This window comes from Hemicordylus capensis, chromosome 2, assembly GCF_027244095.1.
Source record: "Hemicordylus capensis ecotype Gifberg chromosome 2, rHemCap1.1.pri, whole genome shotgun sequence".
NCBI lineage: Eukaryota > Metazoa > Chordata > Lepidosauria > Squamata > Cordylidae > Hemicordylus > Hemicordylus capensis.
The window spans coordinates 22,582,429-22,610,384 of record NC_069658.1 but is presented as its reverse complement, the minus strand read 5'-3'; the positions used below and the strand labels follow the sequence as shown (position 1 = coordinate 22,610,384).

The 27,956-nt window shown below is 45.8% G+C and overlaps 1 protein-coding gene across 3 annotated transcripts in view; it reads left to right on the top strand.

Moving 5' to 3' along the window:
• Positions 1-27,956, top strand: part of CCBE1 (collagen and calcium binding EGF domains 1) — a 222,075-nt gene that overhangs the window by 113,459 nt on the left and 80,660 nt on the right. The window lies entirely within an intron of this gene.

The window sequence follows — 27,956 nt, the reverse complement described above, 5'->3', positions numbered from 1 at the left end:
AGGAAGAGATCACTATCATTTAGGATTGTCTGCATAAAATGTGTGTAACTGAAGTGCTCTACAACGTTTTCAGCAGTTGCTGAGATGTAGGAAGCTATACACTGAGTCATTCCATTGGTCTGTTGTCTATACTGGCTTAGATCTGCAGGGTTTCAGGTACGGGTCTTTCCTAGCCCTACCTGGAAATGCCAGGATTTAGACAAGGGACCTTCTTCATGCAGAGCACATACTCTTTCATTGAACTACTGCATCATCCTTAGATGCTGAAGTCTTGTGAGATCTTATGAGATAACATATTCATGGCTGGGCCTTTCCTGAAAAGCAAAGGAATAAGCCCAGTCTGGATCTGTGGCTGCATCAGGAGAGTGGGGTGTGCCTCAGAAAAGGAGGTCTGGGATGAACATAGTTCCCTGCTTTGGAAGCCCCCTTGAAATTGACACCTAGAAAGGGAGCAAGGGGTAATAATGTTTATCCAAGCTGACTTCCATTTCACTAGCATTTTGCAACAGGCAGGACTTGCTGCTTCTTCCTTTACCATTTTTGCAAGCACCTAATGATGTTTTGTTTGTTTAAACAAACAAAAGCCTCTTTCACCTGGCATTTTGTCTTGTAATTCCCATGCTCCCTCTAGATTTCTTTTTATTTGCTGGCCTCTGTCCCTTTCCCCAGTTGTCCCAAAAGTAGTGGGTGGGTTCTTTTTGGAGTACAAGAACTGACCAGCAGATGTCGCTGTGAAAACCACACAAGGTCCTTGCTCAACTTGTGGCCAGAGCATAAGATTGTGGCAGGAGAGGCCCACGTGAGCGTGTGGACGGTCAGTAAGACGGAGTTTGGATGTTGTGCAGAAGCATTCTAAATACAGCACTTTATTGCTGTCTAGAAAAGCCCCATGTGAAGATGAATGTAATCAGAAAACTGTTGTGTCAGTAGCTGTATTTTGTATAATAACCTGTAAATAGTCTCTGATTAGATTAAGATGCTCCTCCTCCTTAGGTTGTGCGGTCTACAAGTATCATCCCAGTGGCTTTATTTTCCATTCTTGCCTCCTCTCCCATGTCACAATATGTATTAGAGGACGTTTATTTCTTAACCAAACAATTTTTGAAACAAACAAACCAAACCCAAAAAAGCCACAAAGAAGGGTTCCTGCCAGATTGTGTGTTAATGCTGAGTGGTAACCACAATAAAGTTCAGGGGGATTTTGAGTTATGACAACCGAAACTTGGTCATGTCACAACCAGACAAAGGCAGTGAAATTAACACCATATACAATAACAAAAGAATTGCAGATGTGTACAAAGGGTCTTGAGTTGCGGTAGCTGTGGGAACTTTTACTTTGAGTAAGTATGTTTTCCTTTGTTAAATTTGAAACAGTGTGGCTAGATGCTGTATAGGAGACATTCTGTGCCAACCCTCTCTGCCCCTCCCCTAGTTTGCATTTCTAAAAAATATTTCCCATTGCTTTTGAATAAGTAAGACCACCTGATGCAGACTCCACTGAAGGACATGTATGCATGGGAAAAACAGAACGAAACAAGACAAAAGTCCTGTAGCACATTAAAGATTAACAGATTTATTTGTGGCACAAGCTGTTCTAAACTAGAACTGCATCTACAAATGAACGTACATCTTTAAGGTGGCACAAGGCTGTGTTATGTGTGTGTGCATGCTGTCACAGATGGACATGGCAACACCTCTAGAATTTGGCTGCATTAGAGTTTCCTGTGTGTTTGGTTTGGCCCGTGCACACAAGGGCCATTATCTCTTTGGGGTTTCCACTTTCCACCATGTGATTTCTCACAGTCATTTGCATGTGTGGTCTTCTTGAATCGAAGCCACAGGAATAGACTCTAAATAGGCATTGCTATACGAAACATACATTATTACATCTGATCTGAATGGCTAGCTCCTCTGAGAGTCTGCTTTCTGGCTGTGTCTCCTCCAGGCTGGAACCTGGCTTGCTTAAAGGATGTGTAGCCCTCAAGCTGTCTGAGGGTGAACTAAGGTGGAACCATTATTAGGAAAGTACAGGGTTTTCAACTGCATGGTTTCCTTGTAAAGTAACTTAGGGTGGGTTGCTAAGGTGCAAGTGGGTGCCTTATCTTTACTCTGCCCACTGATTCTTCCCTGTAAAAGCACTCTGGTTCATTTTTAATGTTTGTGTCCTTGCTGCCCAGCCTCTGAAATACAAGAAAACAGCTAGGGAGCAGCATTTACAAGAGAGAATCAGTAGGTGGGAAAGGAGTTAAATATCCCTCCCTCTTGACTATTTCCCTGGAAAGGTCCTTTTCTGTGTTCATGCTGTCTTTTGCAAACATGAATTTGGGAAGTTACATTGCTAGTATATAGTTCCTCTCCAACTTTATCCCCAGTAACAACATGGAGGTTACTAGGAGGATTGGCATGGGCTATACAGAGATGTGGCATGGCTTGTGACAACTTCTTAAGTCAAAGCTTAGTCAGAAACCAGTTGTTTTCTCCTATTCTCCATGTAATACCCGGTGAAGGACAAATTTCAAAAGAGAACACTCATAGGAACATAGGAAGCTGCTTTATTCTGAGTCAGACTATTGGTCCATCTAGCTCAGGGATTCTCAACGTTGGGTCCCCAGATGTTATTGGACTTCAACTCCCATAATCCCCAACCAATGGCCACTGGGACTGGGGATTATGGGAGTTGAAGTCCAATAACATCTGGGGACCCAACACTGAGAATCCCTGATCTAGCTCAGTATTGTCTACACAGACTGGCAGCGGCTTCTTCAAGGTTGCAGGCAGGAGTCTCTCTCAGTCCTGTTTCAATGGCAGAGAGGGAACTTGGGACCTTCTCCATGCAAGCATGCAGATGCTCTTCCTAGAGAGGCCCCATCCTCTGAGGGCAATATCTTACAGTGCTCACACGTGTTTCCCATTGAAATGAAAACCAGGGTTGACCCTGCTTAGCAAAGGGGACAAGACATGGTTGCTACCACAGGACCAGTTCTCCCACCACACTCCATGTGTAAGTTCTCCTGCACAAGCTCTTCTGGAATGAATCGGAGCTGTGAAGAGCACAGAATTGTTCTTGCACAGAACCAATTCATTTTAATTTAACCTTGTGCAGGAGAACATAACAGGAGATTGTACCCAGAGAGAACCTAAGGAAATTGTTGCAAAATGGGATCATGTGCACCCATTTTTATAGTTTATCGTTATCTGTAGTTATAGTTTTATCTACATAGGTTTAGGCTCATGAGCACCAGCCTGTTAACACGCACCCGAATTCCTATGCTGTCTACACTGTATGTGAAAGAAAAGTGACCTCTGCATGGTATTTCTAAGTAGTGATGCTTTTAGATGGAAATTATAGAGGAAATCAGGGCAAACATTTATATATGAGTTCGTTTTCCTGTCCTTTTTTCTTTTTCTTTTTCTCCTTTTCTTTTTCTGGCCTCCCTCATTGCTCATGTGGATTTCCCTATAATCATCTGGTCACACTTAGAGGACATCTGTGCTTTGATCACAGTTTGGTCCATACTGATTAAGCAAGAGCAAACCTCTGTATGTGATAGAGGATTGTTCTTAATAGTTAGTTTGTCTTGTCGTAATGGTTAGTTCCCCTCCCCAAGAGGAGGCACCAAAAACCATTTGCTGCCAAATGTGTGTGACTGGGCTGCTTACAGGTATATCTCTAACAGCATTGCAAGATCATTATCATCCCATCAAGTCGATCTGAATTATGAATGGCATGTTGGTGTCAGAAGGAGGAGGACTGGAATCACCAAGCCTTGTTTCCTGATATGCTTCATAAAGAGGCTTTGGGGAATACGGCTAAATTCCCATCCTCTCTAAATGAGATCAGCAGCTGCTTCAGGTTTTGACACTTTCACACTATGAATGCTGCTGCCATTGAGAAACCATGTGTACTTTAGGAAACCAAATGCTTATATTTCAGGTGGTAACCCCCCCCCCCCAAGTCCTCTTCTTCCCATGGAACATTTATATCTCTTCCGTTACTATTTTTGGCCACAGATGTTATGCTTTTCAGAGTTCATGTGAAAAGGTTTAGCTGGCTAATGTTGCCTCTTTTCCTAATATATGAGCTGTTTTTGTAACTTGGAATTGGCACCTTTCTTGTCCTGTCCTGAAAATGGGAGCCCACGAGGTTGACAGGTGGCTGGGCTGGTCCAGGCTGCAGGACCCTGGAGAGCTCTAAATGAGCCACTTGCTCCGACAAGAGTCAGACTAAGTGTGAGGCCCTAAGTCCCTCCGGGCTCAGGCTACCAGGCTTCACTTCTCTGACTGGGGAGTGGAATGATTTAAATGGGCCACCCTCTAGTCTAAGGCCTTGCACTCATGCTTTCTTCTACTGCATCCTTCCTGGCCTGTTTTCAGTGCATGTGGGCAGGCTCAGGATAGTGTGGAATTCTTGGTGCAGAAGGGGCCAGTTCTTCAAGGGACACAGGCACAGGTGGCGCTGCCTCTGGGGTCTTTGGCTCTGGTGGCAGGCCTAGGCTCTAGTCTCGTTCCAGGGCCTGGGGCTGAGTCTGCTTCTGGTGGTTCTGACTTTACTTCTTCCCCTTCATCAGAGTTTAATTGTGAGGTTTTGCGCGGAGCTGGGATCATGACACCACCTTCCAGCCAGGTACATGTCAGAGGTACTGGATGCTTGTTTAAGAAAAAGCACAGAAAAGGGGAGAGAGGGAAGAGCTGCTTCCCCTAGGATTTTAGGACACGGTTTCGTTTGTTTCCCCGCTTCATGGATACAGTACCCATGTTATATGCCATATCTTTAAAAAGAAATGCCATTCTTTTAGACTCTTAAAGGAACCAAATTTGACCAACATTTCAGCTGGTTATTCTTATTTTCTTTTTAATGCAGCAGTGGTTGCATTCCCACTATTTATATTTATATTTATTTATTCAATAGTTTGATTTCTATACCACCTTTTATAAAATGTATCCCAAGGTTATTTACAAATACAACAACTCCACAAAAATACAATAACTCCACAAAATAAAATAATTGTATTTTAAAATGCAATAACTCCACAAAAATCACATTTAAAACATTAAAATCAGTTAAAACAATAAAAACCATAAAACAGACACACAGAAACACAAAAACCATTTTTAAAAGTCAGACAGAAGCAGGAGAGCTGAGAAGCTGTCACTTAATGAGGGTCAATAACCTCTGGGAACACTTCAGCCTTTAGGCCATAGAATATTATGGGTTACCTGAGAGAGTGCCTTTTTCTGCATGATTCCCACCGCACATTAAGGTCATCAAGAGAGGTCCGTCTCCAGATGCTGCCAGCTCATCTAGTGGCAATTCAAGAGCAGGCCTTCTCTGTAGTCACTCTTGGGCTGTAGAATGCCCTCCCTGTAGATATCCATGGCCTAACATCTTTGTTAGCCTTTAAAAGATCCCTTAAGATGCATTTTTTAGCCTGGCTTTTAGTAATCTTTGAGTGTTTTAAATTATTGTACCTCACTGTTGTTTCAATAGATTGTTTTATTATGGTTTTATTGTGGTTGAGAACCTCCTAGAGCCTTTGTGGCCAGGTGGTATTAACATTAAATAAATAAAAATAAATAAATATATTTTAATGGCTGACATCCTGCCTAAGAAAGCACAAATGCTACATGAGAAGCACTATCACAGCATTGGCATGTGTGTGGAGGGTGGGATTTCAGTTATCTCCTCTTACCCCAGAGGCACTCTGCCACCCCAAAAATATGCCCGTGAGGGCTGCATGACCCTCAGGAACGTGTCTCTGCCATAAAAGAGCACTACCAGAACAAGGGGAGATTGGCAAATTTGCCATGCTTTTGTGCAAAAGTTGCCCATGCTTTGAAAGTGGGAAGGCTGCATGCAGGCTTTTGTTAGAAGCACACATGAACCATCGGGATATTGGCCAATGTTAACTGATGAGCAGGTTCATGTGGGAAAGTTGAGCAGCATAATCTCTGATGGTAGCACAAATTTTCCCTGTGGATTGGGTGGGCAGTACAAAATTACAGGTTCTACTTGTGGCAAATAGATCAGTTATCAGTTGATGCACGCATAACAATCAGGGAACCACCATTAGAAGAAGCAAACGGTGGCTCACATCCTGCACAGGGAGACACTAATGCTTCAGTGCTGTTTGTGCAGCCTCAGGTATCAAAAGCATTGTCCATGGTTTAACGGAACTGTGAATTAAAACCATGCAATCACAGTTGTGTAATTCTGTCTTCATTATTTGCGATGGACATAGCATTGTACAACTGCAGCTGTGAAACATTATTTGCAATGGACATAGCGTTGCACAATGGCAATTGTGCAACATTAAGTATTTGTAATGGACATAGCATTGCACAACTTTAGTTGTGCAACATTAAATCGCAGCACTATGAGGCTGTTCCACAAGACCACAGGTGGTGTTTTATACACTCACAGCTGCACCAGTGGTGCTGAACCATCAGCTTTACCCTGAGCAGCATGTGAGCCAGAGACTTGATAAAAGGGAAGGTAACAAGGAAACAAGACCATCAAAAGCTTGTTAAAGGATAAGCCTAAGAGACATTTGACTTTCAGGTTCCTTTTGATTGTGTTGATTCTTCTCATGCCTGTTCCGGCCTGAGTCTGGAGCCTACTAATCAATCTCTAACAACCCTCTTTTGATCGGCAAGCTGACTTGGCACAGGTTTTGGCTTTGAAAGCAGTGTTTGGGGTCAGGGAAACTGGCACCAGCTGTGCAGATCTGGACTGTCCACCTGACTTAAGCTGCTGCTGTTCCAGTTCGCTCTGGCCAGGGCATATTGTTTTCAGGAGAATAAAATGGGATGGGATATTGTTCCCTTCCTTGTAAAATATACTAAAAGCAGATCGTATTTGTGACTATGTTTACCTATGAGCATTTAAAAATTGCTACTTTCTGCACCACAGTATGTTGGCTGCAGAGAATTGTAATCAGTCTTTTAATAAAGGAAGTAATTGCTGGCTAAGAGTCTTCAAAGTCAGTGTGTAATCCCCTCCAAGGGGAGACCTGCTTTTGTGAGGAATTCCCAGCAGACAGCTGGCAAAGCTGAAAACACATCTTTTTTTCAAAATGGTGATGTCCTTTGAAGCTTGAATGAACACTCATTCATTCAGGCACAAGAAGGAACACAGAAAAAGAAAAAGATATTGGAGGGAGAGGGAGTGGGAGTAGTCAAGGTGAAAACTAAGTCCAGCTTTTACTATTAAAAAAACTGCCTGATTACTCATGAATCACTCCAGTGCAGGTAATAAAATATGAGTTATCCTGCATTTAATAAAAAAGCAACAATGAAAATACAAAAGAACCACCTCTTACCCAGTTACCTGATGCCTGCTCGTTATCGTGCACTGTCATTTTCTGCGGGCAGCCAGTCCAAAGAAACAGATTGTCTTTTGAAACTCTGGGTAACTGACTTGGTTAATTTCCATGATTTTTACTTTTGTGCAACCGTGTTAAAAATGGAGATAAAGCTATTTTCTACACTCACTTTCACACACAGGAGTTCTAATGACCAGCCAGTCTGTTTGTCTTTCTGAAACACACATCAAATGATTAAGTTCATCTTGGTACTCAATACAAAGACCCAGGAGACTTGGGCTGCCATGAGAATGGGTGCAGTTTGGGGCTGATTCATATAGGTGCTTGTGCATCCTGGGGATGGGACCATAACTCAATGGCAGAGCATCTCCTTTGCATGCAGAACATCCCAGGTTCAATCTCTGGCTTCTCCTTGAAGGGCTGGGAGAGACTCCTGCCTGAAACTGTGGAGGGCCACTGCCAGTCAAAGTAGACAATACTGAGCTAGGTGGACTTATGGTCTGACTCTGTATAAGGCAACTTCGTATGTATCCTGATCTGACTGTCTGTATTCAGCTGAAAAATATTAACTCATTTATTGTGTTACCTATAAGCCATAACATCTGAATTTTAAAAACATGCATAGAAGTTTTTTTAAATTTTAAGAACGTGTACAGACAAACTGCCTAACTCACTAAAGCATACAGTCCAATACGCTTGGGATTTGGGGGTTCTTCTTGGCGAAGACAGCAAAACGTACTTCAGACTCATGTTACCACTTGGTTCATTTATAATCAAATATGTTCGTTAGCAATAAATGTATCTTTAACTAGATGAAGTGGAGCAGGATAAAAATGGTCCAGGGAGTTACATATTTTGACATTTCTCACATAACATTTCTTGAAAAGTGGATTGGCGTGATATGATATCATTGCAGGCCCAGGACTTTGGAAACAGTGTCTGTTTACATTAATTGTCCTTAGGAGAAATGGCTCATTTGAAACCATTGTCCAAACAGCCCTCAGGAAAGTCATTGTCACGGGCTGGAAAGAATGCACAATTCATATGTGATTAATTGCAAGAAAGAAAGGGGGAGAGAATTGAAATGAGCTCTGAATTGCCAAAGTCAGTCTGCAGTCACAGGAAATTGTAAACCATTTATATTCAGAGCCTCCTTTTCATTTCAGCTAGCAAATAATTCCTGTTTTCTAAAAGCAGAGATTATGACAGGTACAGTAATATTTCTGTTGCTGGTCTGTGTTAGTTCACGAATCTGTTTTGGTATTGTAGATCATTTACAGAAATGCCATTGACTTGCTGGTATGCAGCTAATGTTTTATTACCCTTGGGTCAGTGCCGCGATGGTTCAGTGGAAACCATATCAAAACATTCAAGAGTAGAATTCAAATGCTTATGTTTGTTTTATTGAAATTTCTATCCTACCACATCCCAAAAGCATCAGGCAAGTTCACACACATTGCAACTATTCACACGTTGTGACCAATATGCATAGTACAGGTGGCCATTGTTATCTGCCAGGGTTCCATTCTGGCCTACAACTGCAGACAACGAAACAGTGAATAATGAAACCTTAAGTCAATGGGAATTGGGAGGTTAGGTTCTGGAGCCCAGGAAAATGGCCGAAAAGACAGGGTAAAAGCATAAGAACATAAGAGCAGCCCTGCTGGATCAGGCCAACCAAGGCCCATCTAGTCCAGCATCGTGTTTCACACAGTGGCCCACCAGATACCTCTGGGGAGCCCAGAGGTAAGAGGTATGTGCATGTTCTCTCTCCTGCTGTTACTCCCCTGCAACTTGGTACTCAGAGGCATCCTGAATACCAGGTTCCCGAAACCTTATGCTACAATATACATGTGCTACTTTTTAAGAAGCCACTGGACTCTTTGGTCTGTTTCTAACGATCCTTTAACAGGATTGTTAGAATTTAGAATCCTTTAACAGGATTGTTAGAATGGCATTTAGAAGTCTCCTGCCTCTGAACCTGGAGGCAGCCTACAGCCAGCAGACTAGTAGCCATTGATAGCCCCATCTTGCATGAATTTGTCTAAGTCTCTTTTAAAGTCATGCAAACTGGTGGCCGACATTCCATGGCAGAGAGTTCCACAGTTCAATTATGCGCTGTGTGGAAAAATACTTCCTTTTGCTGGTCCTAAATTTCCCGACCTTCAATTTCAGGAGGTGGCCCCTGATTCCAGTGTTGTGAGAGAGGGAGAAAAATTTCTCTCTATCCACTCTCTCTGCTCCATGCATAATTCTATACACTTCAATCAAGTCTTCCTGTAGTCACCTCTTTTTCCAAACTAAAGAGCCCCAGATGTTGTAGCCTTGCCTCATAGGGAAGGTGCTCCCCTTTCTGTGCTTTCTCCAGTTTGAAAGCAGGAGAGGCATCCTCAGCTGCCCAGCCCACTCCTCCCTTTTGGCCTGGCTGGGTGGGGGCCTACTGGGGAATTTTCTGGGCACCCCTGGGGTGGGCAGCCTTCCTCAGAGTGGAGGAGGAGGCCCACCCAGCGCTGGCTACCCCTCTGCACCACCAGGGCTCAGCACCAGCCACTCCACCAGTTCTCTGCCAGAAGCAGCTGCAGGCAACCAAGGTGGGGGCAAGGAAATCAGCTCATCTGTCTGTTAAGAGGCCTCCAGCCATCACACTGGAAGAGAGATGAGTGAGTGTGGGGGGCAGGATTCTTGGGACACTTCAAGTATTTGCGGGGGGGGGGATGGAGCACAGCACTGTACCTTGGCCACCTCAGCTCTCCCACCCTCCAGCTCCTCCAGCAATGCCCCCCAGCTTCTCCAGGAATGCATAATCAGGATGTTTCCTCACCCTACTGTTGAAGTTCAGCACTTAGCAGCCTGTTAGCACTTAGGAGCCTGGCCTGTTTGGTTGGTAGGCTGGCCGAAGAGGCAGCACAAAATAAAATCCACTTCAGGTAAACACACACGGAGAAGTGTGTGATAAAGAGCGAGAGGGGAATTGATTTTCAATGAATCATTAACAGCAATTTTTAATTTTTAATTTAAATTGGATTTTTAATTGAAATTTAAATTAAACACAGTACTATAATTATCAAAATTAAAATTGATTTTTAAATTTGATTTTTAAATTTAAAAATATGATTTCATCAAAATTAAAATTTGCAGATCTTAGGAGTGTAGAACAATGCTGCAAGAGGCTCAGAAAAGGAATGGCACAAAAAGGCTCCTGAAGACACTCAATGGCTCCCTAAGGATACCAAATGGTACCCAAAATGGCTTTTAGAAGCACAAAAAGCTCTAAACATGAAGACCAAAGCACTTCACCATCCTCCTCTAAACTCCTCTCACAGCCCATGAGCGCATGCAGCAAGAGCACAACCATCTATGGGGCAGAACTGTGCTGGCGAAAACTGCAGATACATGAAACCGTGTATCGCAGATACCGAGGTTGGGTAAATATTGCCCAACCACAGATATGTGAAACCGTGAGTGCCAAAACCATGGATAACAAGGGCCATCTGCATCTGTGTGCAGTATAGATATACTGTAATGTGTTTCTTTAAGTCGTTTGTGGGTAGGAACTCTCTCTTCCCTAGTTTGGGCTAGTGAAGAAATCTGGAAAGGGACATTTTGGTTGTTGTGAAAAGTAAGGTTTCTTAAAGTGACCACCAGCTGAGAAGTTTGTTGTTGTTTTTTTCCAGGAGGATGTTGATGCTGAGGATGTTGAACACAGTGGCCAAGATGTAGACTGATGATGTGCTGGTGCATGGGCATCCACAGGGCTTTTCTGGGGGGTGGAGGGCTAAGGCTACAATCCTATACCCACTTACCTGGGAGTAAGCCCCATTGAATTCAGTGGGACTGGCTCAATCCAGATGGGAGTGCCTCCCCTTCTTCCCCCCCACACCTGTGCACTGGTGGAAGAGTACTGTATTTTCACCAATATCAGTACTGAGTATCAATACTTTTCAGAAATCCTTGCATTTATTATAGAATGCCAATTGCAAGCACTCTCTTTCTCCAGGTAACTACATCTTCTATATATCTAATTCTCTAAGGCATACCCATGTTGAATCTCATGCATAGCAGCTCTTGCTCAGCCTAACCTACTTCACAGAGTTGTTGTGAGGAGAAACTTAAATATGTAGTACACCACTTTGGGCTCCTTGGAGGAAGAGCGGGATATAAAATTAATGATGATGATGATGATGATGATGGTGGTGGAGAGAAGGAGCCTGTGAAAGCAGAAGCACCATGGTGATTTGGCAATGGGGATAAGGAGGTGATTGGGCATATGCAGATAGAGAGGAGGAGCCTGTGGCACTGTGGTGCTTGGGCAGTCCGGAACCCATATGCAGATAGGGAGGAGGAGACTGTGATGGTCAGGCACTGCTGCTGTTTGGGGCTACTGAGGCCATTGGCAGAGGGAGGTGGGCAGGCAAGGGACGGCCCCGGGCCTGTCAGCGGCCTGAGGGGAACGAGCAGCCATGGTGGTGGCGGCAGTGAGGAAGGGCCCGGTCAACCACTGCTGCTGCTCCTCTGGGGAGGAGCAGGAGTAGGGTGAGGGTGGGGAGGTCTCTGAGGATAGGGGGCTGCAGCTTGGCCAATTGGCACCAGCAGTGCTGCAGCCGCAACCAAGAGGGGTGAGGGGGTGGAGTAAAGGAATGGAAGAGTGACCAAGAGAAGTTGGGGTGATGGAAGCAACCAGATGGAGGAGGAGGAGCAGGAGTGCGGCTCAGGTGAGGGTGGAGAGATGAGGTGAGGGTGGCTGTGGCAGGGGGTGAGGGGAGCAATCAAGTACTAGCGCACAGATGCTCTGCATGGGTTAAGCTAGTGTTAAGCAATATCTTTAAATAAAGGATGCATTTAGATCAATGCCTTTGTTTTAATAATCCTTTCATATTAGCTAAGACTTGTGTCTCTAATTGAACATCTGCCTTGGAAGTGCACTATTCTGAGTATTTTAAAATATTTTATTTTTTGGCACAGTAGATGTGAGCTGCTAACCTTACTACAAGGCAGAGCCTTAAGGGAAACAAAAACTGCACTTTATAAATTCTTCAGATGTGGTAAAGTGGGAAATATGTATAAGACACCAGATAGTTTTTCTAAAATAAACACGGTACGCCTAATACCTTTTTATTATTCACAATATTTAATGTGTCCATGGGTTTATATCTAAGAAAGATAAATGTTGCCAAGTCATGAAACAGCACAGTCAAAAACATAAACTGTAAGGCAAGATTTATTATTTTATTTTCTGTGGCTGACGTTCCATGAAGTGGAACACCCACGTTAGGGACCTGCCAGATCTGTTGTGCAGCATGAAAGGCAATGCTGATGGAGTTGTATGAGAGGGGCAGCTGTGGGAAGCCTTAAAACAGCTTCCAGGCAGCCATGCAGGGCTACTTCCATGGCTTCCAGTGGGAAATGGTTTAAATTGTTGCTTAACTGCCCTGTTGTACAGTATCATCAGGGCTGCCTTTCATGTTGCACAGCAGCCCCAGAGGGTCCTTAATGCCATCGTTCCTACATTGAATATCAGCCTGTGTCTCAGGTCTGGACTACTGAAATGGGCACGGAATGGAGAGCTGTGCACCCACTTTGGCAGTCTTTCCCACTAAATCTGCACTCAGCTTACTGTGTGGAGTGTGTGCGTATTTCTCTCTTACCCTCACATAGCCCTGTAACTGGTAAAAACATGTCCCTGAGGGTTGTGCAGCCCTCTGGAACATACTTGTGTGTGTCACAGACTGCTTCCAGAGAAGGAGTAGTGGGTGGAATTCACTTCCCTCATCGCTCCTTCCCATTGCAGCACTCCATGGGGCTGTGTGACCCTCAGGGACATGTTTCTACCAGTTATAGACAATCTGAGGGAAAGGGAAAGGTAACGTGTTTCATTGAGTCGGTGTTGACTCCTGGCGACCACAGAGTCCTATGGTTGTCTTTGGAAGGTAGGAGCTCCAAAATTAACCCACCCCACTGAGCAATGTGCAAGCCAAAATAAATTCAACAACTTTGATATAAAAGAATCGTTGCAGGCCGTTTCTAATTAGGGATGTGCACGGAACCGGCTGGCCCGGTTTGGTTCGAGTCCAGACTGGACTTTAACCTGACCGGACCAGTTCGGCACCCCTTAGAACCCTCCCCCCTGGTTTGGTTTGGTCGGGGGGGACGTTCACGAAGTTGTTTTTTAAAGAATTTTTCTACCTTTAACCCCTTCAGGGGGGGCTTCCAATAGGCCGCGGGGGGGGGGGTCCACAAAGGTTCCCCTTCCCCCTGCCGGCCTCCATTGTCACCGCCATGGCCCATTTTAACCCCATTTCCGGCCCATTCAGGCCTCTGTAAGTTGGCATGGTGGCCATTTTCTCCACCGCGGTGCATGCACAAATGGCCTCTGTGAGGCCCTGGGCCATGCCATGCCTCTCAGAGGCCATTTGCACATGCACGGTGGCAAAGAAAATGGCCGCCATGCCAACTTACGGAGGCCCGAATGGGCCAAAAAAGGGGTTAAAACGGGCCACAGCAGTGACAACCGAGGCCGGCAGGGGGAAGGGGAACCTTTGCAGACCTCCCCAACCTGTGGCCTATTGGAAGCCCCCCCAAAGGGGCTAAAGGTAGGAAAAAAATTCTTTAAAAAAGAATTGGGAAACCCCCTAACCATTGGGGGACTTCGGTCCGAGGTTGGACTGAACAGTGGGGAGGAGCAGTTCTACCATGGAACCATTGAACTGAACCAGTTCGACGTAGAACCGGACCCACCTCGAACTGTTCGCACATCTGTAATTGTAATGTCTGGTTCAATGTTGTGGTATTCATTGCTAGTGAGCCACCTAATGGCACAGTAGGGAAATGACTTGATTAGCAAGCCAGAGGTTGCCGGTTTGAATCTCCGCTGGTATGTTTCCCATACTATGGGAAACACCTATATCGGGCGGCAGCGATATAGGGAGAAGCTGAAAGGCATCATCTCATACTGCGAGAGAGATGGCAATGGTAAACCCCTTCTGTATTCTACCAAAGACAACCACAAGGCTCTGTGGTCTCTGGGAGTCGACACTGACTCGACAGCACACTTTACCTTTATTCACTGTTAGTAGTTTGAATTGTAGTCTGTGATTGTGTATGAACACTGACACTTTATGATGTACTGTAGACTGAGATCCAGAACTCAGAGGGTTCAAAATTGCACCCTAATGGCTACATCAGTGGTTTCTTGCATTTGTGGAACCTCTGAAGCACATATGGAGTTTATTCATGGACCAGGGGATTTCTCATTGACGGACAATGCACCTTCAGTAAGGCAGCTTCCTATGTTCCTATCTTTCACCTTCATGCATGGGGATGTGGCCATGGGATGTGGTGATGACCACCAGCTTGGACAGCTTTAGAAGAGGCTTAGACAAATTCATGGAGGACCGGTGCAATGGCTACGAGTCTGGTGCCTATGGATCACCCCCAGCCTCAGAGGCAATGCCTCTGAATATAAGTTGCAGGGGAGCAACAGCAAGAGAGAGCGCATCACTCTTGCTCCCCTCCCCTCATCACTTGACTGTGGGCTTCTCAGAGGCATCTGGTGGGCCACTGTGTGAAATAGGATGCTGGATTAGATGGGCCTTTTGCCTGATCCAGCAGGGCTGTTCTTAGGTTCTTATATATTATTTTGTTCTTCTTAAGGTATTGCATCTGTGGGAAACCTCTGTCAGTGGAGAGTCCCAGTGTGAGCTTCCACACCAGCAATAAATTGCTGGATTTGGAGCATTATGGTTTGCTACTTAGCCATTGAATAAAAAGGAAAGGTCATTTATTTTGAACGCGATATTGAGTTAGCTGTTTTGCCAGTATTCCATGGTTGTTGCAGTAGTAGTTGTGCTAACAATGCCAGATAAACATTAACACATGCACATGTAAACCTACTAATATATATTATGACAAATTAAACTCTCTTTGCTCTTAGGGACTGGTGATTAATCTTTGTGAACCTTTGCAGAATTAGAATAGACACATCATAAATCGTGCCAGGAGGCAAAAATGGGAGAATGTGTTATCAAATAAAACAACAAACAATATTTCTATTGGCTTTGTTATTTTCTTGCCTACCTCTTGGAAGCAAGCATGGAAACGTTTTTCTAGTGAGAGTGAAAGGGCTTCCTCTAGAACAATTTCTATGGATTCATATTCCACTTGGGGATTCTTTTGTATAGCGCGAGAGGATACTATAGGGCTTTAAGGTTCAGATGAATACTCTGAGGAAATGGGGTCCCCCCCCACTTTTTAAACTTAATTGGCTGCAATAAAACATGGTTCATCTGTTTGATTATCATATGCAAGGGAAAAGTTATGAAATAGTTCCAGAGGTTAAGAATGCAATTCATAAAGTGCTATTCTGATTGTCCTTGTTTGTGTCAAGGCAACTTCTGTAGCAGCCAACTTATGTTGACTGTACAGTTTTGGCACATGCTAAACTTCAGCTGCATATTGAAAAATCAGGTCATGTGAACCTATAAAGCTGCCTTAAGCAGAGTCAGACCACAGTCTCTACTCTGACTGGTAGCAGCTTTCTAGAGTTTCGGGCAGAAGTCTTTTCTGGTTCTGCTATCTAGAATCCGCTTTTAGTGAGAGATGTCAGACCTGAGACCAATACGCACAGAAAGCACATCTGTTTCCTTAAAAGCACCAGGCACTGAGTCAGACACCAGCAATGGTTTTGTCTCCTGCCTTTTCTCCACCACTGTATTAAGAGTAATTCAGTGGTGGAGACAAGGTAGGATGTTCTGCTACTAAGTTGTTATTACTATCAGCAGATAGTGGATTCAGATGTGTGATCTTCTGCTAGAATGATAGAGTTGCCAGATGCTAACCTCAGAGACTACACTTTCTATTAAGAACTGGGAGTGAGTCAGTTACTGGAAATCATCTCTCTATATATACTTGTACAGTAGCTGTGGAACATAGGAACATAGGAAGCTGCCATATACTGAGTCAGACCATTGGTCTATCTAGCTCAATATTGTCTACTCAGACGGGCAGTGGCTTCTCCAAAGCTGCAGGCAGGAGTCTCTTCCAGCCCTATCTGGATATGGCAGGGAGGGAACTTGAAACCTTCTGTGTGCAAGCATGCAGGTGCTCTTCCCAGAGCGGCCCCATCCCCTAAGGGGAATATCTTACAGCGCTCACATGTAGCCTCCCATCCAAATGCAAACCAAGGCAGATCCTGCTTAGTAAAGGGGACAATTCATGCTATCTACCACAAGACCAGCTTTTCTTTTGCTTCCCTGTCAAGAGACAGCACCATTGTTGGTGGCTGAGTCAGTGCCTGGCTTTTAAAAGAACAAGTGTGCTTTCTTTGGAATCAGAAATTCATAGCCCTAGAAGAGAACAACATAATCCATGGACTTGCACTGCCCTGACTCAAAATCAGGAATCCATAGGAGGGCAGTCAGGGTTGTATCATGTTGGATAGCAGGCGCGGCTCGTGAACTCTCCTGGGGCTGGCAGGCGGCTTCTTTAAGGTAAATGGAGCCGGTGGTCCATGCGGCCCAGCTGCCCCCCGCCCTGGCAGGGGCTCACCTCCACAGGAGCCAGGTGAATGGCGGAGGTGATTCCCCACCGCGGGGGCTGCTGGGCGGCACGGAGCCAGTTTACCTTAAAGAAGCCGCCCGCCCCGCCCCCCCAGGCGCGTTCACGAGCTGCACCTGATGGATAGGTCCTTGTAAGCAATTTGCTCCAAAAAGGGACAGAGGGAAATGGGGTCTTAAATACCTCTGGGTTCAGACTGCCTCTCCCAGACTCTGCCTCCCTTCCTGGAGAGCAAAGAGATCCCCAAACAGCTGGAGGGCCGAAGTTGTCCAGCCCAGGTCTAGAGCAGAGGTTCCCAACCAGAGGTACTCCAGATGTTGCTGAACTACAACTCCCATTATCCACAGCCATGATAAATTGTGGAGTTGTCTATCTGGAGCACCACAGGTTGGGGAATCCCTGCTCTAGAGCAATGAGATCTTGTCATTTATTAATGTACTAGCTGAACCCGCACAGAGCATCTGTGTGGTAGTTTTCTTCCTTTTTGGGTTTAGTTGGGAGAATTTGTTTGGCTGGTCCTCCCACAGCTCTCTCTCTTGTGCTCTCTCTGCCTCCCCCCCAGCGCCTCTCTCGCTCTGCCACTCCCCCCGCGCCTCTCTCGCTCACTCTGCCACTCCCCCGCGCCTCTCTCGCTTGCTCTGCCTCTCCCCTGCGCCTCTCTCATTCGCTCTGCCTCCCCCCGTGCCTCACTCGCTCGCTCTGCCTCTCCCCCGCGCCTCTCTCTCTTGCTCTGCCTCTCCCCCGCGCCTCTCTCTCTCGCTCTACCTCTCCCCCGTGCCTCTCTCTCGCTTCTCCTCTCCCCTGCGCCTCTCTCACTCACTCTGCCTCTCCCCCACGCCTCTCTCGCTCGCTCTGCCTCTCCCACGTGCCTCTCTCGCTCGCTCTGCCTCCCCCCCGCGCCTCTCTCGCTCGCTCTGCCTCCCCCTGCGCCTCACTGGCTCACTCTGCCTCTCCCCCGCACCTCTCTCTCTCGCTCTGCCTCTCCCCCCACGCCTCTCTCGCTTGCTCTGCCTCTCCCCAACGCCTCACTCGCTTGCTCTGCCTCTCCCCAACGCCTCACTCACTCACTCTGCCTCTCCCACCGCACCTCTCTCTCTAGCTCTGCCTCTCCCCTGCGCCTCTCTCGCTCGCTCTGCCTCCCCCCTGTGCCTCATTCGCTCACTCTGCCTCTCTCCCCGCACCTCTCTCGCTTGCTCTGCCTCTCCCCCCGCACCTCTCTCGCTCACTCTGCCTCTCCCCCGCACCTCTCTCGTTCGCTCTGCCTCTCCCCCGCGCCTCTCTCGCTCGCTCTGCCTCCCCCACGCCTCACTCACTCTGCCTCTCCCCCGCACCTCTCTCTCTCGCTCTGCCACTCCCCCCACCTCTCTCGCTTGCTCTGCCTCTCCCCCGCACCTCTCTCTCTCACTCTGCCTCTCCCCCGCACCTCTCTCGCTCACTCTGCCTCTCCCCCGCACCTCTCTCGCTTGCTCTGCCTCTCCCCCCGCACCTCTCTCGCTCGCTCTGCCTCTCCCCGCTCCGCGCCTCTCTCTGTGGTCAGCCGCCCCCTCTCTGTGGTTGGTTTTCTCCGCCTTCCCTTCCCTTTTCCATTCCTTTTCTGTTCCCGAATCTGCCAATTCCCACCTCCCTAGCTGCTCCCTCCCTAGGTAATGATTCCTCCTTTCCCCTCTGCCTTTCCTCCTCCTGAGTCTGCAGAGTCCGCCTGCAGTCCCTAGCTCACTGCCCCTCCCTTCCCAAGGCATTAGGCAATCATCACTTCAGGCATCCGCAGGGCTCCGGATGCCTCCTCAACCCGGTTAAGTGAATTAGATAGATAGATAGATAGATAGATAGATAGATAGATAGATAGATAGATAGATAGATGTGCCTATCTAGGTTTGTGGAGTTAATGAAGTCGTTGTCTCTTACTCCAGGGATATGTTAATTCCCTGTGTTATACTGTTCCTTTCCTAGTCTTCAAAGGTTGGCAACTGACCTTACTGCTCCCCCTTCCTCGGGGTCATGTTCTGCATTACTGCCCTAGGCAGTAAAGGGATATTGGTAACTGTGCTTGGTGGGTCCTATTCAATAAGACCTGTACTTGGCTCCTTCTTGGCCATTCTGTCTTTGCCAGTATATCCCTGTCTCCACGACACCGACATATCATCCAGTAAAGCTTTTTCAATAAACTTTCCGGAGGAATGCAGAGGAGGAGGTGTTCTTTTGCGGTTCACTTTCTCTCGTCCTTCCTGATATGAGGGATTTTCACATTCTGGCAAAAACCACGGCTGCTGCTTTATCGTTGCCTGAAGACACAATGCAGCTGTGCCCTGCTGCAGGGGCAGCTTCAACGCCTCCTACGCTTCTGTCTCATCCGCTATTGCAGATGAGTAGCTAGTTGGTGTTCAGCACTTTCCCATTTCGCCGCAGTGACCACAGATATCCAGCCTAGTATGCAACGGCATGGATAAAATGGTTTCCTTATAAAAAGTTGGTTTTATTGTTTGTTTGTTTTTAAAGGAGGTTAAATCATTTTTAAAATGTTCAAGTTATAATTGCTCTTTAAGGAATTCCCTGTTTTAACATGAAATCTGAACAGTGGCTGACAGTGTGACTAAGACTGCAAATGTGGGAACATAAGAACAAAGGAAGCTGCTTAATACTGAGTCAGACCATTGGTCCATCTGGCTCAGTATTGTCACTGGCTGGCAGCGGCTTTCCAAGGTTTCAGGCAGGAGTTTTCCCCAGCCCTTCCTGGAGGTGTCAGGGACTGAACCTGGGTCCTTCTGCATGCAAAGCAGATGCTCTACTACTGAGCTACCACTACATCCATGTGAGAGGCCTCCATGCAACAGAAGGCTTCTGCTAACACAGTTACAGCAAACGCGGGGCAGGGGTGGGGTGGGGGAGCAATTTCCACCAATCCCCTCGTTCCTCCAAAATTTCAAAAATAGGTCCCTGAAGATTGTACAGCCCCCAGGGACACTTTTTTGTAATGGGCTCAGAGGAAAAATTCCGCCCCACTCCGCTGGCATGAGCACTGATGCTCTACTAGTCAGAAGCTTTCTGCAGCACAGGCACGCCCTCCTGCAGTATGCATGCAGCTTTAGTCACAATGTAGGCCAATGTAAATGTATAATCTCCTAAAGCTGAATGTATAGAATCCTTTTACGGCCATATGGAATTCTGTAAAGAACGAACCAGGTTGGGGGCGGGGAGTGGGGGGGGCTCTTTGTCAGTCACAATAGTTTGTATTACAGTATTGGAGAGGATTGCTGGTCTTGTGGTAGAGAGCATGAATTTGTCTCTGGTTGCTAAGCAGGGTTCTCCTTGGTTTGCATTTGGATGGCTGATTACATGAGAGCTTTCTAAGGTATAGAGAACAGGGCTCAATGGTAAAGCATCTACCTGGCATCTCCATATAGGGCTGGGAGAAACTCCTAACTGAAACCTTGGAGAGATGCTGCCAGTCAGTGTAGGCAATACTGAGCTGGATGGACCGATAGTCTGACTCGGTAAAAGGCAACTTCCTGTGTTCCTGGCTTGTTTCTGGACAAGGGCCTGGTGTCATGGCACCGCAAGTGTCATCTGTTGAGCCTTCTGAGTGGCCTTTTGCTCGTCTCTTATGCCGAGTAACAACCAGATCCCTTCAACTGGCCGTGAGTCAGTACTCTATAAATATTTATGACTCTACCTACCAATTAGTTTGCATCTTTATTTACAAAGAATTTCAATAACAAATGGAAAATGTTGGTTTAAATTATCCTTTTTCTCTTGATGATTTAAATAATGAATCATGTCTGATTCATGACTTTTTCTATGTCTCCTGTGTTCCGTTCCTCCTAGGTGGGTTTGGGGTTGTTGTTTTTAAAGGTGGGCTTCAGGGATTTTGCGGGGGGGTTGGTGGGCTTCTTCAGGAAGATGCATCTCAAGATTATATCCTGTTTGTTAATTTAGTTTTGTTTGTGAGTGTTTTTTTTGGTTAGCTGCCCTTCAACTTACGCTCTTGGGGTGGCGTGTTGTCGAAGATGATAAAAATGCTGCTGCTACTACTACTACTACATTGGTTTTCAACCATGACAACAACAACAACAACAAGTTCTCAAAGCAGTTTACATAGGAAGAGATAGAAGCAGAAGTTGTGGTTGCTTGTTTCGCAGAGGGCTCACAGTCGAAAAAGAAACACAGGGTAGACACCAGCAACAGCCTCTGGAGGGTTGAACCACCACTATGCTGGGGTTGAATAGGGCCAGTTGCTCTCCCCCTGATAGATATAAGAGAATTACCACTTTGAAAGGTGCCTCTGCCCAGTTGGCAGGAGTTATTGTAGGTCTCTTCATGGTCTGTGCTTTTATTGAGTCAGTGGGAGAAGAGGGAGACCTGTGCTTCCAACTTTGCTAAGATTTTTAGCAAATGTTGGGGCATTGAACTGAAAGACACTTCATGGGTGTTCCAAGGTCAACAGCAGCAGGAATTCTGCTTAAATAATTCTTGTAGAAAGAAACCTTGTTACCCTCATCTCCAGGGATGCATAGGATGTGGGTCTGGAAGTGACTCTTACACATCAGCTGCCTACCCTTCTGTCCCATGGATCACATCTAATTATAACTAATCCTCCCAGATGTTTCGCTAACTTATTGTCAAAATGGTGAGCACATCTAAGCTAGCTTGTTACATTTTCCATCAGTTACCAAGCTCTTCTCAAGGCCAGCCATCTCTCCCCCGCCCCCTTTTTCAATTTGCTTCAGCTGATGGTCCTTATTTCTTTCCTTGGGACTGTGAGCCCCTGTAAGTATTTGGCATCCTCCTGGCCTTTTAGGAGGTGAGATCTCTCTGTGTTTAGCGGTATGGTATCATCACTAATAAGAAAAGGAGGAAAATGCTTGTGGGTTTGTTTGTGTGTGGGTGGGTTTTTTTGCAGACAGACATTTTATTCATAACAGATGAGGCTAACCCAATGCTTCATAGTGCCCCACATCATTCAGGCTGCATATTTTAAGAATTAATTTCCAGGAAATAACAAAAAGAATTCACAGTAGCTGGTTGTGCCATATAGGGCAGCCCAATTTCTTAATTTCATCAATGGATGTCGCACAGTTTTGTATTTAGATTTTCACAACTTTTGCAATGACCAGTAGATTTATGTACACTATGAGGTCATTCACACAATCAAAAACTGTTCTACCCAAGTTTGGGAACTGTGTGTGCTCCCAATTTTTGGTTGTGTGGAAGCAAGGTAGGGGGAAAACCCAGGTAGCTTTTCCTCCTACCTTGCTTCCCCACAATCGCTTCTGCCCACGTTTTCCTCCCACCTTTCTTCCACACAACCGAAAATTGGGAGCACACACAGCTCCCAAACAAAGCTAGAACACAGTTTTTGATTGTGTGGATGGGCTCAAAATATCCTCAAGGTGTGGGGGAGTGACTTTAGTCCATGAGCTAGGCCCACACATTGTTCCTATTGGTACCAGGGAGTGAATGTTCATAGTGGTTTGTGCAACATTTTCCGCTCCTCCCTCCTCCCCAGAGATGGAAAACAGGGGATAGCATTGTTGCATTTGCATTTTACTCTGTGTTATCACCCCTTCTTAATCCCTACCCCCAAATGATTATGATAAAATTGCAGTCATTTTTGCACAGAGAACAGTGTTAGGGTCAGGGGTTAGGGCAACAGTGAGCAAATTGTTGTACTATCTCCATGCAGTAATCTTTGGAAAACATTCCTGCCAATTTTCATTTTTATTCCTCTGACAACCCTGATAATGGCATAGTAGTTTTTTATGTAGCTACCCCTTTTAAAACATCATTGCAGATTTGGCCACTGCAGGTCTCATGGTCAGGGCAATAATAGCATGATAAGAATTGCAGTGCTATCACCTATTTTCCATCTCTAGGGATATAAAACTTGTCAAAAATCATGATGAGCATTCTACCTGCCATCCCAGATGGTACCAACCACCCCAGCTGGCTCATTTACTACTTGTGGTGTGTGTGAGATACTTTCCATGTGTTTCTCTAAGAATTAGAGAATGGTCCTAAGGAAGTATTGCTTAGTTCTTCTGTGGGCACTCTGTGGTCCCTGGATTGGAGAGTGCAAGGGAATCCTATCTGCTGCCCTGAACTATTTGGAGAAACAGTGAAATATATGTTTAATAAATGCAATTTTTTAAAAAAAAAACCTAGCTGAGCCGGGCGCAGAGCATCTGCACCTCTAGATAACCTCCACTGTCCTCCATCACCGTTTCTCCACCCGCCTCCATTTCCCCACCTGCTTCCTGCCGCTCCCCTGCCTGCCCGCTGCCGTTCCCTCTGCCTACCCACCACTGTTCGACGCCTTCCCCCCTGTCCACCCACCCACTGCCGCCGTCATTTTCTTCCTGCCCACTCTCTTCCGCCTGCCCACCACCACCATTTTTTCCACTTGCTGGCTGGACGGCCGGCTGGCTTGGTGCTGCTGCTGCCACCACCATTTTCTTCCCTCCTGCCCGTCCCCATTGCTATCTGGCAGCAGCTCACGAACTCTCACGAGAGCTGCCACACATGGGATTTACAATGGGTGCGCCTAAGAGTAATATATATGTGTATAGATATGGATAGATAGAATGCCAAACTGAAAGCATTTCTAGACAGGTTCGATTTAGGATTAGCCATGTAGGGTATCATAACAAAGCTCCAGATTCACAGTATTTTTTATGTTGACTTCGGTGAGAACATTTACGTAGCCAAGAACTACAGCAGTAGTAATTGTTGCAACAGTAAGAGGTTTATAGATGTAAAAGGTTGTTTGCACTGACATTATTTCCTGGAGTAACTTCATGGGAACAGTTCTGCAGTACAATTTGCTTCTTTGCCATCCATGCTATATCAAGGGAAAACACCAGCCCCATCGTAAATTCTGCACACTCTCCCTCTGACAGGTCTCAGCATATTTTCTTTGGCTTTAGGAGCCAGACTATCCCCTGCTCCATTTGGTGGTGGATTTGCCAGTTGCCCCCAACAATGCTCTCCACTCCTTGGGGACACAGACTTCCCACCTGGCCTGCCTCCACCTTGCTTTTTCACTTCTCCTGATCACGTCCTTCTGGTTCAGGTAGGTGATGAACGGATGCAACCTGGAGGAGGAGAGAGAGCAAGGAAGGCAGGGTCAGGCAGCTGATGGACTGATGCAACCAGGAGGGGAGGAGTGAGCAAACAAGGTGGGGCACTTTATCCTCTTCTTGATTGTATCTGTCTGCTCAGGCAGACAATGTACCAATGTGACCAGGAGGCTTTACAGACAGGGCTTATACCCTGAATCTCCTTCAGAAGAGAGTGTGTGCATTCACACACCAGCCAAACTTACCCCAAAGTCTCTTTGAGATCCTTAGACCCACTCTGCACACAAGTTGGGCTTTGTCTTGTGAATTCTAGCTTATCTCAAGGTATTTCCAGGTTTTTAAAATGCTGGGTTTAAGCTACTTTTTCTGAAAATGCTGGAGCAAATTGGGAGAGGCACTGAAGTAGAATCATTAGCATGATAAGAGGGATACTCTCTTTAGAAATGCAGGTGTAGCTCTTTAGAAAGCTTTCCCACACATTGGCTAGAAGGAAAACATGGAGGCATGCCATGTAAACTTGCATCGAAACAAAACCCGTGAGCAGAGGGGAGGGGCTCCTTTTCTCAATGCCAGGACTGATTCGAAGTGGCTTTGCTCAACATTGCTCCAAGATTTAGGCAGACTTGGTGGTGTTGCAACATTGTGCATCCCCCCGCCCCCGCCCCCTACTCCATATTGTTGGCTGTCACTCTCAGGGGCGGCAAAATGCAAGGAAATGGCATAAGCAGGTATGCTAAAGGTTGGAGAGAAAACTCACCATTGGGCTCTCATTTTTAGCACAGGCATATGCAGCATTCCAACTGCCCTCTGTGTGCACAGGTTTCTCTGTGCATCCTCACAAATATGGACTTCTACAATTTGCATGTTGTTTATACTAGTTAAACTAATATAATTATGCAAAGGAAAGGAACACTCCAAAGGCTTTTTATAAAGATAAAGAAGAAAATCTTGGTGAAGCACATTGCCCAGTTTAAAGTGCTATATGCACGATGAATAATATTTGAGTTAAATGCAGGCTAATGCACAAACATCTGCCTTTTATAAGGACCTTTTTTAAAAAAAAACAACACCACTACTTGGTCTTGGTGTCAGTGTGCAACTACTTTAGGAAGATATAAGCAACAATTTCCAAAAACCTGAAACGTTAATTGGGAAGATGAACCAGTTCCAAACTTCCCCTGTCTGTTCACAATAAAATCAATGAGCTTAAATCCAGTTAGAGATAACCTCTTGGTCCTCCTTTGCTCTTAGCGCCACACATCATTTCTGCCATATGCAGAGAACTCCCATGGACTTTGTTATTAGCTTTGGCTTTTGTTCCACATCAAAAACACTTGGGTCATCGTCCAAACCTTCTCCTTTTTGCAGCAGGATATGCTGGCAACTGGAACTGCACACATGCAGGGAGGACTCAGTACTGCTGTCAGCATCCACCAGAGAACAACATGCTAGTTGTTTCTCCGCATCTAAGTGTCTGGTTTTCATTGCCCACCACCACCTTTTTCTTACCTTATTGGTTTCAAGGGAAAGGAAGGATCCTGTGGAGTTGCCTCTGTTCTATTCAGCCAAAGGAGGTTGCCCTCCTTGCTGAAGATTTTGATCCCACTCTCTGTTCTCCCTAGAAACCTGTTCATTCGCTCTAGAGTGTCTCTCGCGATGTTGTTGGACTATAGTTCCCATCATCCCCAATTGCAACTGGAAATGATGGGAGTTATACTCCAACTGGAGATGTGCATGAACAGCTTGTGCAGGCGCAGGCAGGGCAGAGAGCACTTCCCTTAAGGAACAGGTAAACAGGACCTTACCTGCTCCACTGCTGCCCCACCACTTTTCCAGGTGCTGCGCTCAATCAAGCAAAGACTGCGCCTGGCTGCAGCAATGTTCACTGCAGGCTGCGTGCAGCATCGGCATGCACATGGATGAGCACCAGCCATCTGCGTGCTGATACCATGCGCAGCCTGCAGGGAATGATGCCACATGGTCAGCATGGTGCATGGTCATATTGATGCATTCCGGCCATGTGTGTGACAACGCTGTGTGCGTCCTTTTCGCAAGCGAGTGCCACACCCAGAAAAATGGCAGAGCAGGTAAAGACCTGCAGGTAAAGACCTGCTCCTTAAGGGAACTACTCCCTGCCCCACCAAACCAGTTCGGCTGTGGGCATCCAAGCCAATTCGGCCCTTCTCAAAGGAGGTGCCAAACCTGCCCGTGCACATCCCTTACTCAAACAACACCTAGAGAGTCTCAGGTTGGCCACCCTGGCTTTATATCAAGGACTCTCCAAGACACCCATAATGGAGCCACCAAATGGAGAAAAGGAAAACTCCCTGATTTCTCCCCAAGTGTAAAAAGAAACACCCAGAAAATTAGAATATTACATGGAACCAAGAAGACAAGGATTGTATTGGACCTCTGAAAAGTATAAGCATGCATATGTATTCAGTACTTGGTTTGGGCCCCTTTTGCAGCAATTACTGCCTCAATGCGGCGTGGCATGGATGCTATCAGCCTGTGGCACTGATGAGGTATTATGGAAGACCAGGATGCTTCATTAGCGGCCTTCAGCTCTTCTGCATTGTTTGGTCTCATGTCTCTCATCCTTCTCTTGGCAATGCCCCATAGATTCTCTATGGGGTCAGGTCAGGCGAGTTTGCTGGCCAGTCAAGCACAGTACACTGTATACTTTTCAGAGGTCCGATATTGTTCTATTCTACAATCCTTGTCTTATTGATTTCATGTAATATTCTAATTTTCTGGGATTGTGGATTTGGGGTTTTCATGAGCTGTACGCCATGATCATCACAATTATAACAAATTAAGGCTTGACTTATCTCGCTTTGCATGTAATGCGTCTGTCTCATATATCAGTTTCACCTTTTAATTTGCATTACTGAAATTAATGGACTTTTGCACGATATTCTAATTTTCCGAGTTTCACCTGTATATTGTGCAAATATTGACCATGCAGGGGCTTTTTTTTCCATTTTTCTGCTCGGTTCTTGACTTGTTCTTTCTTGTAGGCCTGCTTTGTTTCATTGGTGTTGAATAGTTTCGCATTATTGACCATCTGAAGTGCATCTTCTTCACTGTCCTTGATATATTCTTCAAGGCCTCTTTTCTCCTCCTCTACTGTTTGATGGACTTGCAGCATTCCTCTTCTACCTGAGCTGCAAGGGAGGTATAGCCTATCGACATCACTGCGGGGGTGCAGAGCATGATTGATGGTCATGATTTTCCTGGTCGTACGATCCAGCATCTCTAGCTCTGCCTGGGTCCAGTCTATTACTGCTGCAGTGTATCTGATAACAGGTATAACCCAGGTGTTGATGGCTTGTATGGTGTTCCCGCCATTGAGTTTGGACTTGAGGATTTTTCTAACTCTGCTGATGTATTCACTTCCAATTTTTCTTTTAACTTCAGTGTGTGCAATGTTATCAGCCTGGAGAATGCCCAAGTATTTGTAAAGTTCTTTCTCTTCCAGGTTCTTGATCTTGCTTCCGTTGGGCAGTTCTATTCCTTCTGTTTTTCTTATTTTCCCTCTGTTCATTATTAATGCAGCACACTTGTCTAGTCCAAACTCCATTGCTATATCGCTACTGAATATACGGACAGTGTTTAGCAGTGATTCAATTTCTGACTGAGACTTTCCATACAACTTCAGATCGTCCATGTACAGCAGATGGTTGATTTTACTTGATGTTTTACTTGATGTTTACTTGGTGTTTACTTGATGATTTTACTTGATGTTTACTTGAGGTTGATTTTACTTGATTATTATTTCTTGTTTAGCAATAGCAATAGCAATAGCACTTACATTTATATACCGCTCTATAGCCGGAGCTCTCTAAGCGGTTTACAATGATTTAGCATATTGCCCCCAACATTCTGGGTACTCATTTTACCGACCGCGGAAGGATGGAAGGCTGAGTCAACCTTGAGCCCCTGGTCAGGATCGAACTTGTAACCTTCTGGTTACAGGGCGGCAGTTTTACCACTGCGCCACCAGGGC